General features: G+C 43.9%; 1 protein-coding gene across 8 annotated transcripts in view; it reads right to left on the bottom strand.

Moving 5' to 3' along the window:
- IL1R1 (interleukin 1 receptor, type I) overlaps positions 1–16063 on the bottom strand; it is a 137664-nt gene that overhangs the window by 83349 nt on the left and 38252 nt on the right. For 5 of the 8 annotated variants that reach the window (XM_010829667.1, XM_010829659.1, XM_010829660.1 and 2 more), the window contains exon 1: positions 4346–4971. The exons of 1 other annotated variant lie outside the window; for it this stretch is intronic. The gene's annotated coding sequence lies outside the window, so the exon portion shown is untranslated. Of the gene's footprint in view, positions 1–4345; positions 4972–10585; positions 10741–16063 lie in introns of those variants that run through there. 2 more of the 8 variants (XM_010829663.1, XM_010829668.1) reach the window with 1 other exon arrangement.

Genomic DNA, 16063 nt, shown 5'->3' with positions numbered 1-16063 from the left:
ACCTCAAAGGGTGTCAGACCCCAAACCAGGACCTGGAAAGAAAGGAACACATAAAACCAGGCTCTGCCTTTGAAAAGTTCTGACTGGGGATCAGAGCAGAGCAAGTGGATGGTGACCATGCAATGTGAGAAGACTAGCATGCAACCCCATACACAAATAAGCAAGCAATAAAATAAATCCATCTTCAATGTCCCTGTGCTACTGAATCTAAGAACAAAGAAATATGTTGAAGTTTAGAACTATTTTGACAACATCATCAAAATTTCAGCACGCAGCTCTCTGAAAACTAGACACTTTATAAGGTGAGGCTATATATAAACTTCATATTAATAACAACAGTAATAATACCATTCGGTATTTTTACTTTTTTTCTATTTAAAGAACATTCCTCTAGCCTTTCCCTTTATGTCCCCAGTTCAATCACGTGGTGGGGTGGACAGCCAGTCCTTATCTCTAAATTTAATAGATAAAAAGGAGATAAAAGATTGAGTTTGCTCTGGGTTGTTCAAATGGTAAAAAGTCAGCAAAAGCATTCAACTCCCCCACACAGTCAGTGAGCTTACTAAGAGATATCGAATGAGGTCAAAGACCACAGAAATTAGGTTGGCAAAAGCTACTCTGAGTGAGGATTGCTTTGATGATGACTAACCAAAAAAAGATACAAAGCTGAACCCAAAGGGGCAGAATAGGAAGCCAGAGGTTTCACAAAAAGTTGTCCTTAAAGCAAATTAAGACAACAGAAGACTCCTTTCCAGTTATCAGATGAGAATACTTCAAAAAAAAAAAAAGGTGAAAACCCAATGCTGGTGAAAGTGTGAGAAAAAAGTGTTCATACAGTGCTGGAGGGAGTGTACATGACCAGCACTTTCCTAGATTAATTGAGTAACAGAATGGAGAGCTTTAAATATGCTGATGCCCTGGACCTCTGGGAATTATTCCAAGGAAAGAATAAGGAAGAGATGCATAGGATCCCCTACGAGCATGTTAGTCTGGAGGATGTTAATAATAGAAAAGAAAAAACTCAAATACACCAACATGATTTAATAACTCATCTATGTCATGTGATTAAAAAGCTTTTGTAGGAAGAAGTTCATTAGCAGGACAAGACCCTCACAACATACTACTGAAAGGCAAGAGCAGGTGATAAAACAGCATGGACAGTCCAAGCATGGTTTTTCCAAAATGTAAATGTGTTTTGAGAAAACCACACCCACCCAAACACTAACAGTATTTATCTCACAATGTTAGGTTTTTATGTTCTACCTTTTTAATTCATCTCTATATATTCTTTTTCAATTGTCCTTTTGACCATGAGCATGTGTTGTCTGTATATGTTTTTAAAGACGAGACTTAAGAAGTGGATCTTAGCCACTCCATGATCTTGCCTGAGAGTTTCATTCCTCAGCAACTTCACAGTGCCCCAAAAGGTTTGTGTGTTAAAGAATAAAAGCTGAATAATAAAGAATAATAAAAAATAAAAACTGTTGAGTAGAGACAGTCCATAGGCTTCTTTCAAAATTCCTCACAGCTTGTCAACAGATGAATAGATAAAGAAGATGTGGCATACATATGGGTACACACAGAATAGAATTCTACTTAGCCATTAGAAGAATGAAATAATGCCATTTGTGGCCAAGTGGATGGATCTAGAGATCATACTAAGTGAAGTCAGAGAAAGACAAATACCATTTGATATCGCTGATGTGGAATATAAAAATTATACAAGTGAACTTCTTCATGGAACAAGAGAGACTCACTTACATAGAAAACAAACTTATGGTTACCAAAGGGAAAAGAGGGGAAGGATGAATTGGGAATCTGGGATTAACATATACATACTACTATATATAAAATAACCACCAAGGACCTACTGTATAGCACTGAGAACTCTACTCAATACTCTGTAATGACCTATATGAGAAAAAAAAATCTGAAAGAGCAGCTTTATATACAATTGATTCACTTTACTGTAAACCTGAAATTAACACAGCATTGTCAATCAGCTATACACTAATAAAAATTTTTTTAAATAAAATGTACTAATATCTAAGTTAACATTTAGGTTTAAAAAATGTGAAAAGTATTAAAAGTATAATAATATAAAGTAAATTAGAAAAAATACTGAAGAAACTCTAAAAAAGTACATTTTCAAATAAAGAAAATTCATCACTGCGATCAGGAAGATCAAATGATCAAAATCAAATTAGAAATGTCAAGAAATGTCCCCAGTCCTTCCAAACAGCACATCTCCTCTTTCCCCAGCAACCCGCCCACCTCCAGTGGAACACAGACTTCCCCCGCCCCCAGCACACACAGGGTGGCCCCCAGGCACCTGTAGGTGGACACAGTGATTCACCAGACCACCAGTCACTCACTGCACCTTGTCAGCTGTCCTTTCCACCGTCTAGCCCTTCATATGCTCACAGCCACCGTGGAAAGTCACATTTGGCAAAAGAGCAAGAGGGAGATTTAAATTGAATTGAAAGGTTAACCTCATTTTGTTTTCTTCTTTCCTTAAACTTCTCGAATTTTGACTGACCCAACAACACTATTAGAGAGTATATGGAGGTCAAGGGTGTCCAGTAAGGCTTCCCTGATAGCTCAGTTGGTAAAGAATCGACCTGCAATGCAGAAGACCCCAGTTCAATTCCTGGGTTGGGAAGATCCCCTGGAGAAGGGATACGCTACCCACTCCAGTATTCTTGGGCTTCCCTTGCGGCTCACCTGGTAAAGAATCCACCTATAATGCAGGAGACCTGGGTTCAATCCCTGGGTTGGGAAGATCTGGAGAAGGGAAAGGCTACCCACTCCAGTATTCTGGCCTAGAGAATTCCATGGATCCACAGTCCACGGGATCGCAAACAATCGGACATGACTGAGCAACTCTCACTCAATAAGACAATATGGACCATCCCCTGAGAGCCTACAGTCTCCTTACAACTTCAGGTGTAATATTTGCAACGCCTCTGAAAAAGCTTGCTCAATACAGTGCTGTCTGACCAGGACTCCCTGACCTACGCAGGCCTCTGCTCTGGAGGTGATGGCCAGTCCTAGTATCTGAGTGATTCCCTGGGCCCAGCAAACGGACTCAGTTTCCAGAGCCCAATAAAAATAAAAACCAATAAATAGCAACAACGACAAAAACCACACGCAAGTTTTCAAGATTCCATTGTAAGTCTTTGTGGAAGGAAGCATGCACAAGTCTTGATGATACAATATATTATAATCTTAAATGCAATCAGTCATGTCATTTTATAGTAATGCAATGCCCTCAGCCAAACAAGGGCTGAGATGATGCCACTCTAGAGTCGTAGAAGCATAAAGGAAAGTCATAAAGTAAGTCTTGATTCTGCCGTCAGCTACAGCATTCTAAAAGGACTTTACAGGGACTTCTCTTGTGGTTGAGTGTTAAGATTTCACCTTCCCATGCAGGAGGCGTGTGTTCCATCCCTGGTCAGGGAGCTAGGATCCTGCATGCTTTCCAGGGGAAAAGCCAAAGCATTAAACAGAATCAATATTGTTACAAATTTAAAAAACAATTTTTTTTTAAAAAAAGGACATTACAATATCCTTCACTTAAACCTCATGATGTATATGACTGTGTGTGTTAGTCACTTAGTTATGTTCGACTCTTTGCAACCCCATGGACTGTAGCCCACCAGGCTCCTCTGTCCATGGAATTCCCCAGGCAAAAATACTGGAGTGGGTTGCTGTTTCCTTCTCCAGGAGATCTTCCCAACCCAGGGATGGAACCCAGGTCTCCTGCATTACAAGCAGACTCTTTACCATCTAAGCCACCAGAGAAGCCTTTGCTGGCTAAGAGGAAGTATATAGTCATATATCTCCCACATATTTCTTAATCTTCCATAGAATAAAACATATGTAATCATAGATGGGGCTTCCCAGGCGGCTCAGTGGTAAAGAACCTGCCTGCTAATGCAGGAGATGCAGCCTTGATCCCCAGGTCAGCAAGATTCCCTGGAGAAGGAAATAGGAACCCATTCCTGTATTCTTGCCTGGGAAACCCATGGACAGAGGAGCCTGGCGGGCTACAATCTGCGGGGTTGCAAAGAGTCGGACGCGTCTGAGTGACTATAACAACAGCAGCAATCACAGGTGATCTATTAGTAGGGCTCACAGGCACACTCAGGGTTTTAAATATGCCTACAGAGCCACATAACACTAAGAAATCCTTCAAATCTTGTTTTAAAAAACAGCACAATGCTGTCAGTTTTATCAGACTCCATTCCTCCTTCCTAAATACTTCAGCGTATAAGTAAACAAAGGAAAAGGAGGGGGGGAGAAATGCAGAAGCAAAAGCTGAAGTGCAAATCCATCATCTTACCCACTCCTTTCCTCGCGACTGGAGGCTGCGGAACCGCTGGCTCCACCAGAGGCGGTAACTCAGGCTCAGCCCACGGCGTTTCCTTTCCCACCTGTGAAGCCCGCTGAACTGACGGTGGTTACTAAAAACAAGAGTGCATCTCGAAAATCAGCCCTGAATGGGGTTGCTGATGGCGGTTTTCTTTTTCTAGAGAGCTCCAGGGCTGCTCAGCACACAGGAGGGCGAGGCCTCACAGCTTGTCAGAAGACCCAGCTGTGCAGAGGCCGGGCGAAAGGAGAAAGTGGGCTCCAATGACGCCTGTTAGGGCTTTAATCCTCAGCTGTGACACATGGAGGGAGCTATGAACAGGAAACTCAGAGCTGGGCCGCCAGCCAGAAACATTCAGAAAACGTGCCAAGCCCTTTCGAAATACCACACTCTCCACTGAACACTCACTGCTAACAGTTCACAGGCTGTCTCTCTTCTCAAGTGACGGAGCCATAGACCCGGGCCATCCAGTCTGTCAGAGTTCCCGTCATCAGAGTCTGAACCAGTCAAAGCCAGGCCTGGATCTCCCACCTCCTCCCTCTTCTCCTCCAGATCCTCCTCCTAACGACATCCACAGATGTGAGCTCCCAGCGATACCGAAGGACCCTTCCTTCAAGCTTGTGTATGTTTCAGATGGAGGATCTCTTCCTAATGCACCCACTGCCTCTGCCACATGCCCTGGGGACCCTGCAGGGATCTCTTGAAGCATCCAGGAGGGGAGGAGACCCACTGGTCATCCCTGGACTCAGGGGGATTAGGGGAGATGGGGTCCCAGCCCGAGCCTCTGGCTCCCACTTGGAGCCGCTTGATCCCATCCATGAGAGAGGGGGCTGCCGAACCCCTCCTCTGACTATCTCTCAGGGGCTCCCCTGCACCCCACACCTGGATTCATGTTCTCAACACAACCCAGGTCCCACCTATCAGAGCCCTACTCATAGTCTGAAACACAAGGGCCAAACTGGCCAAAGCTTATATTCTGGTACCCAAGGCCCACCCCCAGCAGGCTCTGCACACCTCTCCACCTTGTCCCCACTGCCCTTCAAAAGAATTCTCTGTGCCCACTCAGATGGGCCACCACTGACTCCAGAAGACAATGTTCAGGGACTTCCCTGGTGGTCCAATGGTTAAATACTTTGCCTCCCAATGCAGGAGTGTGGGTTTGATCCCTGGTTAGGGAACTAAGACCCCACATGCCTTGCGGCCAAAAAACCAACACATAAACAACAGAAGCAATGTTGTAACAAATTTAATAAAGACTGTAAAAATGGTCCACATTAAAAAAAAAAATCTCTTAAAAAAAGGCAACATTCAAATGGCATGGGTTCTGCAGCTACCCTCCTGACCCGCCTCCCCTTCTCCTCTTGAATGTGATGCCCTTTCAGACACAACACTCCTGCCTCCTCCTTGACCCCCTCTCCCCACATTTCCGGTCTTCACCAAGGTTCATGTAGGAGTACCCCCTTCCACATCTTGGGTGATGCCCGATGCTCTAAACCCATGGTTCCACTCCCTAAAAATAACAGAGACGCCAAGAGTGGGCACTTACCATGCATCAGGTGCATTTCTAGGAACTTTTGATTCTTTCAGCCCATTTTACAGATCAGGCAACTGAGGCACAGAAAAGGCAAACGCTTTCCCTGAGATCCCTCAGCCAGGTAGGGTGGAGCCTGGGTGGAGTCCAATCTGGCCTCACTCTTTCTTTCCAGGCACCTGTGCTGTTTATTTGGGAACAGGGAGTATGTACTCAGAGAGGGTGCAATTTCCTCACCCTTCTCGATAGCCGTTCCAGAAGGGCTTCCCAGAATACTTTCCCAGGCTAGGTAATTATAAGTAGCTGTGATTAATTGGTAGTTTAATGAGCTTTAATTGAGAGACCAAATGGTCCACCTGAACTTCAGTGGACTGGGCTTTCAACATTAGGAAATAAACAGAATAGTCTTGAGGTTAAGGCAACATGCTTGTAGTCCAGGGGTCCCTAACCTCTGGGATCTACTGCCTGATGATCTGAGGTGGAGCTGATGTAAGAATAACAGAAATAGAGTGCACAAAAAGTGTAACATGCTTGAACCTTCCTAAACCATCCCCTACAACCCACAGTTGGTGGAAAAATTGTCTTCCACAAAAGCAGTTCCTACCCTGGTGCCAAAAAGGTTGGGGACCACTCCTGCAGAAGTTTCACTGACATTTTTAACCTATCTTAATGGGTGCATCCAGGCCCTGGACATCTGGTGCATGAACGGACTGCTAAAGACATAACCTCACTCAAAGAGCTGAGATGCCCTGATGAGAAGAGCCGACTCATTGGAAACGACCCTAAGGCTGGGAAAGATTGAGGGCAGGAGGAGAAGCGGACAACAGGGGACGAGATGGTTGGATAGCACCATTGACTCAATGAACATGAATCTGAGCAAACTCTGAGAGACAGTGGAGGAAAGGCAACTGTGGGGTGGCATAGAGTCAGGCACAACTAAACGACTGAACAGCAACAACCCTCAAAGGTCTAGGGTGAGGAGGGGCAGGGAGAAGTCCCCACCCTTCCTCCAACGTGGAGTAGCTGAGGTTTCGGGGACCTGATCCACCCCCAGCTCCAGGGGCAGCCCTACTGATCTGAGTCATTAGATCTTCAGAAATACTCTAGTACCTTCTAGGCTGCTGGCCAGGTCCTATAAATGCTGGAGGTGAATGACATTTCACTGAAGAGATGTTTCTGGCTCCCACTAGGGGCAAGACCCTCCCTATGCTCTTTGGTAGAACAACAGCAACAAAATCAGGAAGACCCAGCTTTTGTCCCTAAGAAACTTACTACCCGGCTGATGGGGAGGCCGTGGATGAGACACTAACAGGCTTAACCCACTGTAGGTATTGATATTTGCCTCCCAAAACAGGAGTTTGTTTTCCCAATTTTTCCCTAATCAGTTCATCTTTATTCAACACTTAGTGGAGAGGAAAGATTTTTGTTTCCAGGACGTTTCTGATCCTCTTTTCCACTCCAGACAACATCTCCCTTCCTCCTGCTCACTTCTCAGCAAGGAGACACACACACACATGCACACACACATACACACTCCCGACTGGGTTTTGTAAGTTGCTTAGTCCCCCCCGCCCCACAGAGTTCAGGGGGAAAAATTAGTCATACCGGGCAATAACAATCCAATACCAGAAGTTTACGGAAAATCCCCAAACTCCAGGATCCTTTATAAAGGCTGGAGCTCAGAACTCACTGAGCAAAACCTGGAGCATTTACCATGAAAACTCTCGAAGACATCACTAGGATACGATTTTATCAGCAACATGGCCTTTGCAGAACTCTGGAGCACCGTATTTCTACTTCATAGGTCAGAAATAACTCATATCTTCCCCCCGAATACTTCTATGGAAAAGTTTACACGTTCAGAATGAATCTGCATTTAAGAATACCTGGAATGTGGCTATAATCCATGTGCTTCACGTGTTTCCTTAATCCATGTGTCGTCCACATGTTCCCTACACATCAAAATTGATGAGAATGGAGAATGCAGAAAAGCATGGGAATGTGCATGTGCACGCATACACACGTGTGTGTGCCTGTGCAAGCATGTCCAGACCTGGAATCTGACCTCACCTCTCCTGCCATGTACTACGGGTCCTTAAGAAAGGATGGGAACCCTGTTTTACTAGGTTCAGCAATTTTGTAGTTAATTTGGTAATTAAACAGACACCTCCCTGGGCCCCAGGAGACCTGGTAAAAGGGCCTGCTTTAACTTCATGGGGGACTTAAGATGGCTCAGATGGTAAAGAATCTCCCCACAGTGCAGGAGACCTACGTTCAGTCCCTGGATAGGAAAGATCCCCTGGAGGAGAAAATGGCAACCCACTCCAGGATTCTTGCCTGGCGAATTCCACAGACAGAGGAGTCTGGCGGGCTACAGTCCATGGGGTCATAACAACTGAGCGACTGACACTTTTAATTTCACGAAGGTGGCTTTGAGGAGTCAATTTCACTTCCCTGGACTTCAGTTTCTACCTCTGGGAAAAAATACAGCGTAATCTAAATCCATGCTACACAAAGTGTGGCCACCAGCCAGGGCGGGCATCGTCAGGAAATATGCTAGAAATGCAGATTCGCAGGCCCTGCCTCAGAACAACTGACTCAGAATTAGCATTTTAATAAGATTCCCACGTGATTTGCGGGTGCACGGTAAAGTTTGAGCAGCACCGGTCCAAACGTTCTCTGAAGTGCCTTCCAGAGCCACATTTTGTTAGTTTAACCTCTGTCCCTTTCAGCTAGAGCATCAACATGCCATGGCCAACAGCTGCCCATGACCTTTGTGGTCAGGCCCTGGGAGGATCTGGTCAGAAGCCTGCAGGCTGACTTCACTCCCATTCCAGGCAATGACACACAAAAAGTCAGATCATCTCCATGACTGTCCCAGACCACTAAGTCACACTCTGTCTTCCAGCTTCCTACCAAGCCTCTTAGGAAAAGGCCACCCCTTAGTACTTCCTACCTCCAGACAGCTCCCACAGCCATCACTGGGTCTCAGGGGTTGTGCAAGCAAAGATTAGTGAACAGGAAAAATGCCAGATGGATTATTACAGTGACTGTCTTCAGCACTTAATGGAGCCATGATCACTAAGACGAAGAATAAGCCAAGCCTCAGGAAGCTCACCAAATCTCCTGTTTGATGGGGCTATGATGAGGCGATTAGGCAAAGTGTGAATGTGTATATTAGTCACTCAATCTTGTCCAACTTTTTGAGAGCCCATGAACTGTAGCCCACCAGGCTCCTCTGTCCATGGGTTTCTCCAGGCAAGAATACTGAAATGGGTTGCCATTTCCTGGTCCAGGGGATCTTCCCCATCCAGGGATCCAACCTGGGTCTCCTGCATTGCAAGCAGATTCTTTATGTCTGAGCTACCAGGGAAGCTCCATTAAGCAGAATACTGCAAATTTAATGAAGCAGGACTTCATGAAAGCATTTCAAATCTCTTTCTTTTGAGCAAGATGAAGAATGCAGTTAGCAGAGTTGAATTCTTTCCTCAACACCCACACTTCATGACACATGGGTTAATTTGAAGAGGGGTCACCAATGGAAAACCTCGGGCACTGCATTTGGTTCTTCCCATGAAAGCGGCTGCCAGGCTGGGTGTGGTCACCCTCCAGCTGTAATAAGTCAAGAGAGGAGACAGGGTGGATGGAAGGAATACATTTCCTCCACACACCCACAAAAAGCAAATTCAAGATTAAAAAGCAAAGCTGAAATCTGAAATCAAAAAAGAAGAAAAAAAAATTACCAAGTGAGCATTAGCCAAAAGAACCAGAGAGTATGGAAGTGGATGTTGATAACATTCCTGGGGGTCATGAATGCAGCCAAGAGAGGGCTACAGGGACCTCCCCAGTGATTCAGTGGTTAAGAACCTGCCTTGCAATGCAGGGGACATGGGTTTGATTCCTGGTCAGGGATCTAAGAACCCACAGACTGCCAGCAACTAAACCTGCAAGTTGTAACTTTGGAAGCCCACGTGCTTTAGAGCCCACGTGCCACAGCTGCTGAGCCCATGTACCACAGCTAGAGAGTCTGCGCTCTACAACGAACATCTCGCACGCCACAACTAAGACCCAATGCACCCAAATAAATAAATATTAGAACAAAATTAGAGAGAGAGGGAGCCACAAACCTGAGCCAGAGGTTGGGAAGGGAACTGGGAGCTGCAGAGCAAGTTCTTACAACATAAAGGCACTCTCACCACATGATGGGAGATGCAGACTTAAAATCTGAATTCACGGAGTGAGTGAATCAGGACCCCGAAGACCCCATGAAGATGGAACCAGAGGCCAAATCTAACAATATAAAATGTTATAGAGACAAATCTAAAGTCCTGTTGTTACTTCCCAAACCTAGTTTCGTAAGTACAGGACAAGACACACAAAAAGCAAAATCATGGGTGGCAGACAAAACCAGACAGATGTCGGGGTCCTGGTCGACTGAGCCCTTAGTTCAATGGACCCTTTATTTTTTTAAGTTCAGTTAACCCTTGGTTGACTGAACCCTTAGAACATCTTTGAACCCTTCATGTGATGGGAGAAACAAGCTCAGCTGCCCTGGTGGAAGCTTAACTTCTAATACAAGGGAGGGTGGTCACTCTTTGTACCCCAGACCCTAACACAGAGACGGAACTAAGACAATGGAACAGAACTTTCTGGAGGCCCGTCTAAGACCCAATGCAACGTACCATCTACTTTGTAACAACAGAACTCTCCACAATGAAATGAGTCAATCCACAGAGGGTGTGCTGCCCCATCCCGGAAGTGCTCAAGCAGAGGCACCTGCGTGGTCAGGAGCATCTCACAGGAGCCACTCTGCCACCGCTACTTGGCCGTCTGATTTTACATTCAGCTTGTGGGTTGTTCCCTGTGGTTTTGTTTTGCTCTCGTGGCAAATCAGCGTGCTGAGCCGGGCATTTTCTCATCATTCACATGTTGAAATAGGAAACCAGGGCCAGCAGGGACAAATCCCAAACTAGAATTCAGATCTGGAGACCTTAAAACCTTTCCTGGTTACTCTCTCCCAATGCCTGGTTATAATTTCTGTGCTTTTTTGGACGCAGTTTTCAGTTCTTCCAGTGAATGAGGAAGTCACTGCTTTTAACAAGGTAAGGTGAAATATTTACCATGTGTCAAGTTCTAAATATGAGTCACAGCCCAGCAAATGTGCCCAACTAATCGTACCATTAAATTTTAAGAGAAAACACTGTCTTCGGTTGTTCTTTGACACAAGTTAACTAGTGTCATAAGTGTGTAGGAAGGTTCAGTCATTCCAATTAGTACAGATTTTTAAAACATTTTGTTATTAAAAAAATATAACCATGATACAGAAAATAATAAGGAAAAAAGCGAAGACTCAACATTCCTCCTGATCTTGCTACCAAATTCTCATCACTGTTAGTTAGCATTTTGGAATATTCCCATCTACTCCTTTTTTCTTCTAGGCACATATATCTTTGTAATCTCTTTTAATATTATATCACAAGTGGTTTTATGTTATCACCTGACTTTCATAACTATCGTTTTTAGTGCCACATACTGCATGTCACCTCTTATTCTGACACTTTGCCCCTTTTCCACAATCTTGATGGTGTCTATGGTTTTCACTTTACATTCAAGAAGAAAGAAGATTTTATCCACACATTTTGTTTTAAAAGTCTGGAGGAGGGGGTGAGGGGGGAGGGATAAATTAAGAATTTGGGATTAACATATACACAGTCATACATAAAATAGATCATCAAAAGGACCTGCTGCTGCTTCTGCTGCTAAGTCGCTTCAGTCGTGTCCGACTCTGTGCGACCCCATAGACGGAAGCCCACCAGGCTCCCCCATCCCTGGGATTCTCCAGGCAAGAACACTGGAGTGGGTTGTCATTTCCTTCTCCAATGCATGAAAGTGTAAAGTTAAAGTGAAGTTGCTCAGTCATGTTCGACTCTTGGCGACCGCATGGACTGCAGCCCACCAGGCTCCTCTGTCCATGGGATTTTCCAGGCAAGAGTACTGGAGTGGGGTGCCATTGCCTTCTCCGTCAAAAGGACCTACTATATAGCAAAGGGAGCTCTACTCAATATTTTGTGATAACCTATAAGGGAAAAGACTGTGAAAAGGAATATATATGTATATAAAATGCATCATTTTGTGGTACACTTGAAATTAACACATCATAAATAAATTATACTTCAGTAAAAAAATCATTTAAAAAATAGATAAACAAGGACCTACTGTATAATAACATGGAACTGGACTCAATATCTTGTAATAATCTATAAGGGAAAATATTCTGAAAAAGAGTATATATATACACATGTATATATGTATACACACACACATACACACACACACGTATTAACTGAATCACTTTGCTATACATTTGAAACTAACACAACATTGTAAATTAACTATACTTCAATAAAAAGAGAGGAAATTAAAAAATAAAAGTCCAAGTAGCATCTCCATGGCACTCACAGTGGTTATTTGGAAAGGAAAGAATTGTAATAATACAGGCTCGATTTCATATTTATGTTTTTCTGGTGTGCTATAGATATTTTACTAAAAGTCTGCATATTTCCTTGTAGAAACTTTAAAAATCTGTCGACTATGACGTTACAGACTCAGTGACTACAAATGGAACACTTACGCACTCCTAACCCTTCTGTAGCTGCCACTGAAAATGTCCACAAGCACCACGGTATACAGTGCAAGGAAAACAGCAGAACACGCGGACTGCTTTAAATCTTTAAATGTAACAGCATCGTCATCAAATGCACTAGGAGGTGTGCGCGCGTGTGTGAGGCCAGAGAGCATCATTTCCCGAGCTTGCTTGCCTGTGCCTGTCAGTCGTGTCCGACTCTTGGCAACCCCATGGACTGTAGCCTGCCAGGCTCCTCTGTCCGTGGAATTCACCAGGCAAGAATCCTAGAGTGGGTTGCTATTTCCTACCCCAAGGGATCTTCCCAACTCAGGGATAGAACCCAGGTCTCCTGCATTGCAGGCAGATCCTTCACCACTGCACCACTAGGGAAGCCCTTTCCATGCTTATTAGACCTATATCCTCCTAGATAAAGATTTCAGGAGCAAAAAAACATAAATTTTCCAGCTTACTGCAAATATGGTTTCAATTATAGAAATCATAAAACGGTCTAAACATAGCTATAAGCTAACAAAAAGCTTGCGAGTCTACTCAGTTTTTAACTCAGTACCGAATCCTGTTCTTCTAGAAGCAGTGCTCCTTAGAAGTCAGTTCATAATTATCTTTTTTTTCTTTTTTCTTGTCTAATTTTTTATTTTATGAAAGTATGATAATATTTACAGGAGACTTAGAAAATACAGAACAAGGTTATATATTGTTTCACTACATCAATTCATAATTACTATTGTACAGCAGAAATTAACACATTGTAAAGCAATTATCCTCCAATTTAAAGAAAGAAAAGCAAAAAAAAAAATACTTTAAACAATGTAAATGACATGTGAACAGCTGTAAACACAATATAAATATAAATAGCTATGTAAATAGTTTCCAGGATATAGCAAATTCAAATTTTCCTTTTTGGGAAAAACAAAGTCAGTTCAATCTCCTAACTATCCCCAGCCCCCTCACTGTTGAGGAATCCTTACTATTAATAATCATGTTCTCGAAAGCGATGCTTCCTTTTCAGTTTTTCTTTCGGACACTCTTGCATCAGCTTCTCTAAAAAATCCGAGTGCTTATTGTCTAAGGGGTGGTTCTGCACAGCTATTCTCACCATATTCTCCACTTCGTATCACCAAGAGAGGAGAGGAAAGGCCGTTACTGGAGAGAAGAATCTGGGGTCTGAGTGTGACACCAATGGCCATGTGCTGTCCACAGGGCTCCTTTCCCCACAACCACTGCCCTGTGTTAAGGCAAGTACGGGGTGAAATGACCCGTAAGAGGTTCTGAGAAATTCAGAGACTATGATTCATTTACTTCTCAATCTATGCTTAGGATGTGAGCTCACTGCTGAGGCTCAGCTCTCCCTTTGACCAGCTGTGTGGCCCTGAGCAAGTTTTCTAACCTGTCTGTTTCTTGGTTTTACATCTATAAAACAGCAACGATATTTGTATGTTCTTCATTGCACTATGGAGCATTTAGAGTGAAGTCATGTACACACTGCTATATTTAGGACAGATAGCCAAAAAGGACCTACTGTATAACACATACATGGAACTCTGCTCAATATTATGCACCAGTCTGGATGGGAGGGGGATTTAGGGGAGGATCAGTTCATTTGCTCAGTCATGTCTGACTCTTTGCGACCCCATGGACTGCAGCACACCAGGCTTCCCTGTCTGTCACCAATCCCCAGGCCTGCTCAAACTCATGTCCATCGAGTCGGTGATGCCATCCAACCATCTCATCCTCTGTCATCCCCTTCTCCTCCCACCCTCAATCTTTCCCAGCATCAGGGCCTTTCCCAAGGAGTCAGCTCTTCGAATCAGGTGGCCATAGTATTGGAGTTTCAGTTTCAGCATCAGTCCTTCCAATGAATACTCAGGACTGATTTCCTTTAGGGTGGACTGGTTTGATATCCTTGCTGTCCAAGGAAATCTCAAGAGTCTTCTCCAATACCACAGTTCAAAAGGATCAATCCTTCTTTATTATCAGGCTTCCTTATGGCCCAACTCTCACAACCATACATGACTACCGGAAAAACCATAGCTTTGACTAGACAGACTTGTCAGCAAAGTGACGTCTCTGCTTTTTAATACGCTATCTAGGTTGGTCATAGCTTTTCTTCCAAGGAGCAAGCATCTTTTAATTTCATGAATGTATAAGTGTGGCTGAGTCCCTTTGCTGTTCACCTGAAACCACCACAACATTGTTAATCGGCTATACCCCAGTACAAAATGTTTTTGGTGTTAAAAATAAAATATCCCAAAGGAGTGAGATAATACATGTAAAGCACTTAGAATAGTAGCTGGTGTATGCAATTATTTAGTTATCTGTAATTTTCTTTGTTCTTTATTTAAAAAACAATGTGCCACAGAAATAAAATGAAAACAAAATTTTCCTTCAGGAGCATCTGACTCAGTGAACCATCTCCATCTACTCTGTAGCCCTTTCTTTCTGTCTCTCTGAGCCCTTCTGTATTCTGCATCCTCACTCTCTTCCTAACTTCTAGCTACCAAGACTCCCAGGAATCACAGCTGCCAAGCCAAGTCAGGCTCTTCGTCCACCTCTTTGCCTCAACCCTCCCCCCTCTGGGAGGATCAGTGTGACTCTATGATCAGCTGAGCTCTGCCCTAGCTTGATCAAGTTTACCCACCCACAGAGTACTTCCCCTGCGGTTGTTCAGCACTTCCCTATCGCAAACTTGTATCAAATACTGAATTGGCCTAAGAATACAGATTTAAAAACTCCACTTTCAGGAACCCTACAGTCAAAGACAGTAGGATGTGGGCCAGAGGGCTGTCCTGAGGATGTTCAGTTCAGTCGCTCAATCGTGTCCAACTCTTTGCGACCCCATGAACTGCAGCACGCCAGGCCTCCCTGTCCATCACCAACTCCTGGAGTTTACTCACACTCACGTCCATTGAGTCAGTGACGCCATCCAACCATCTCATCCTTTGTCGTCCCCTTCTCCTCCTGCCCTCAATCTTTCCCAGCATCAGGGTCTTTTCAAATGAGTCGGTTCTTCGCATCAGGTGGCCAAAGTATTGGAGTTTCAGCTTCAGTATCAGTCCTTCCAATGAATATTCAGGACTGATTTCCTTTCAGATGGACTGGTTGGACCTTCTCGCAGTCCAAGGGACTCTCAAGAGTCTTCTCCAACACCACAGTTCCAAAACATTAATTCAACATTCATCTTTCTTTATGGTCCAACTCTCACATTTATACATGACTACTGGAAAAACCATAGCCTTGACTAGATGGACCTTTGTTGACAAAATAATGTCTCTGCTTTTTAATATGCTGTCTAGGTTGGTTATAACTTTCCTTCCAAGGAGTAAACGTCTTTTAATTTCATGGCTGCAGTCACCATCTGCAGTGATCTTGGAGCCCAGAAAAATAAAGTCAACCACTGTTTCCACTGTTACCCCATCTATCTGCCATGAAGTGATGGGACCAGATGCTGTGATCTTAGTTTTCTGAATGTTGAACTTTAAGCCAACTTTTCCACTCTCCTCTTTCACTTTCATCAAGA

This window comes from Bison bison, unplaced genomic scaffold (genome assembly GCF_000754665.1).
Source record: "Bison bison bison isolate TAMUID 2011002044 unplaced genomic scaffold, Bison_UMD1.0 scf7180017864508, whole genome shotgun sequence".
Lineage (NCBI taxonomy): Eukaryota > Metazoa > Chordata > Mammalia > Artiodactyla > Bovidae > Bison > Bison bison.
The sequence above is the reverse complement of the archived record's forward strand: the minus strand, read 5'-3'. Positions and strand labels throughout refer to the sequence as shown.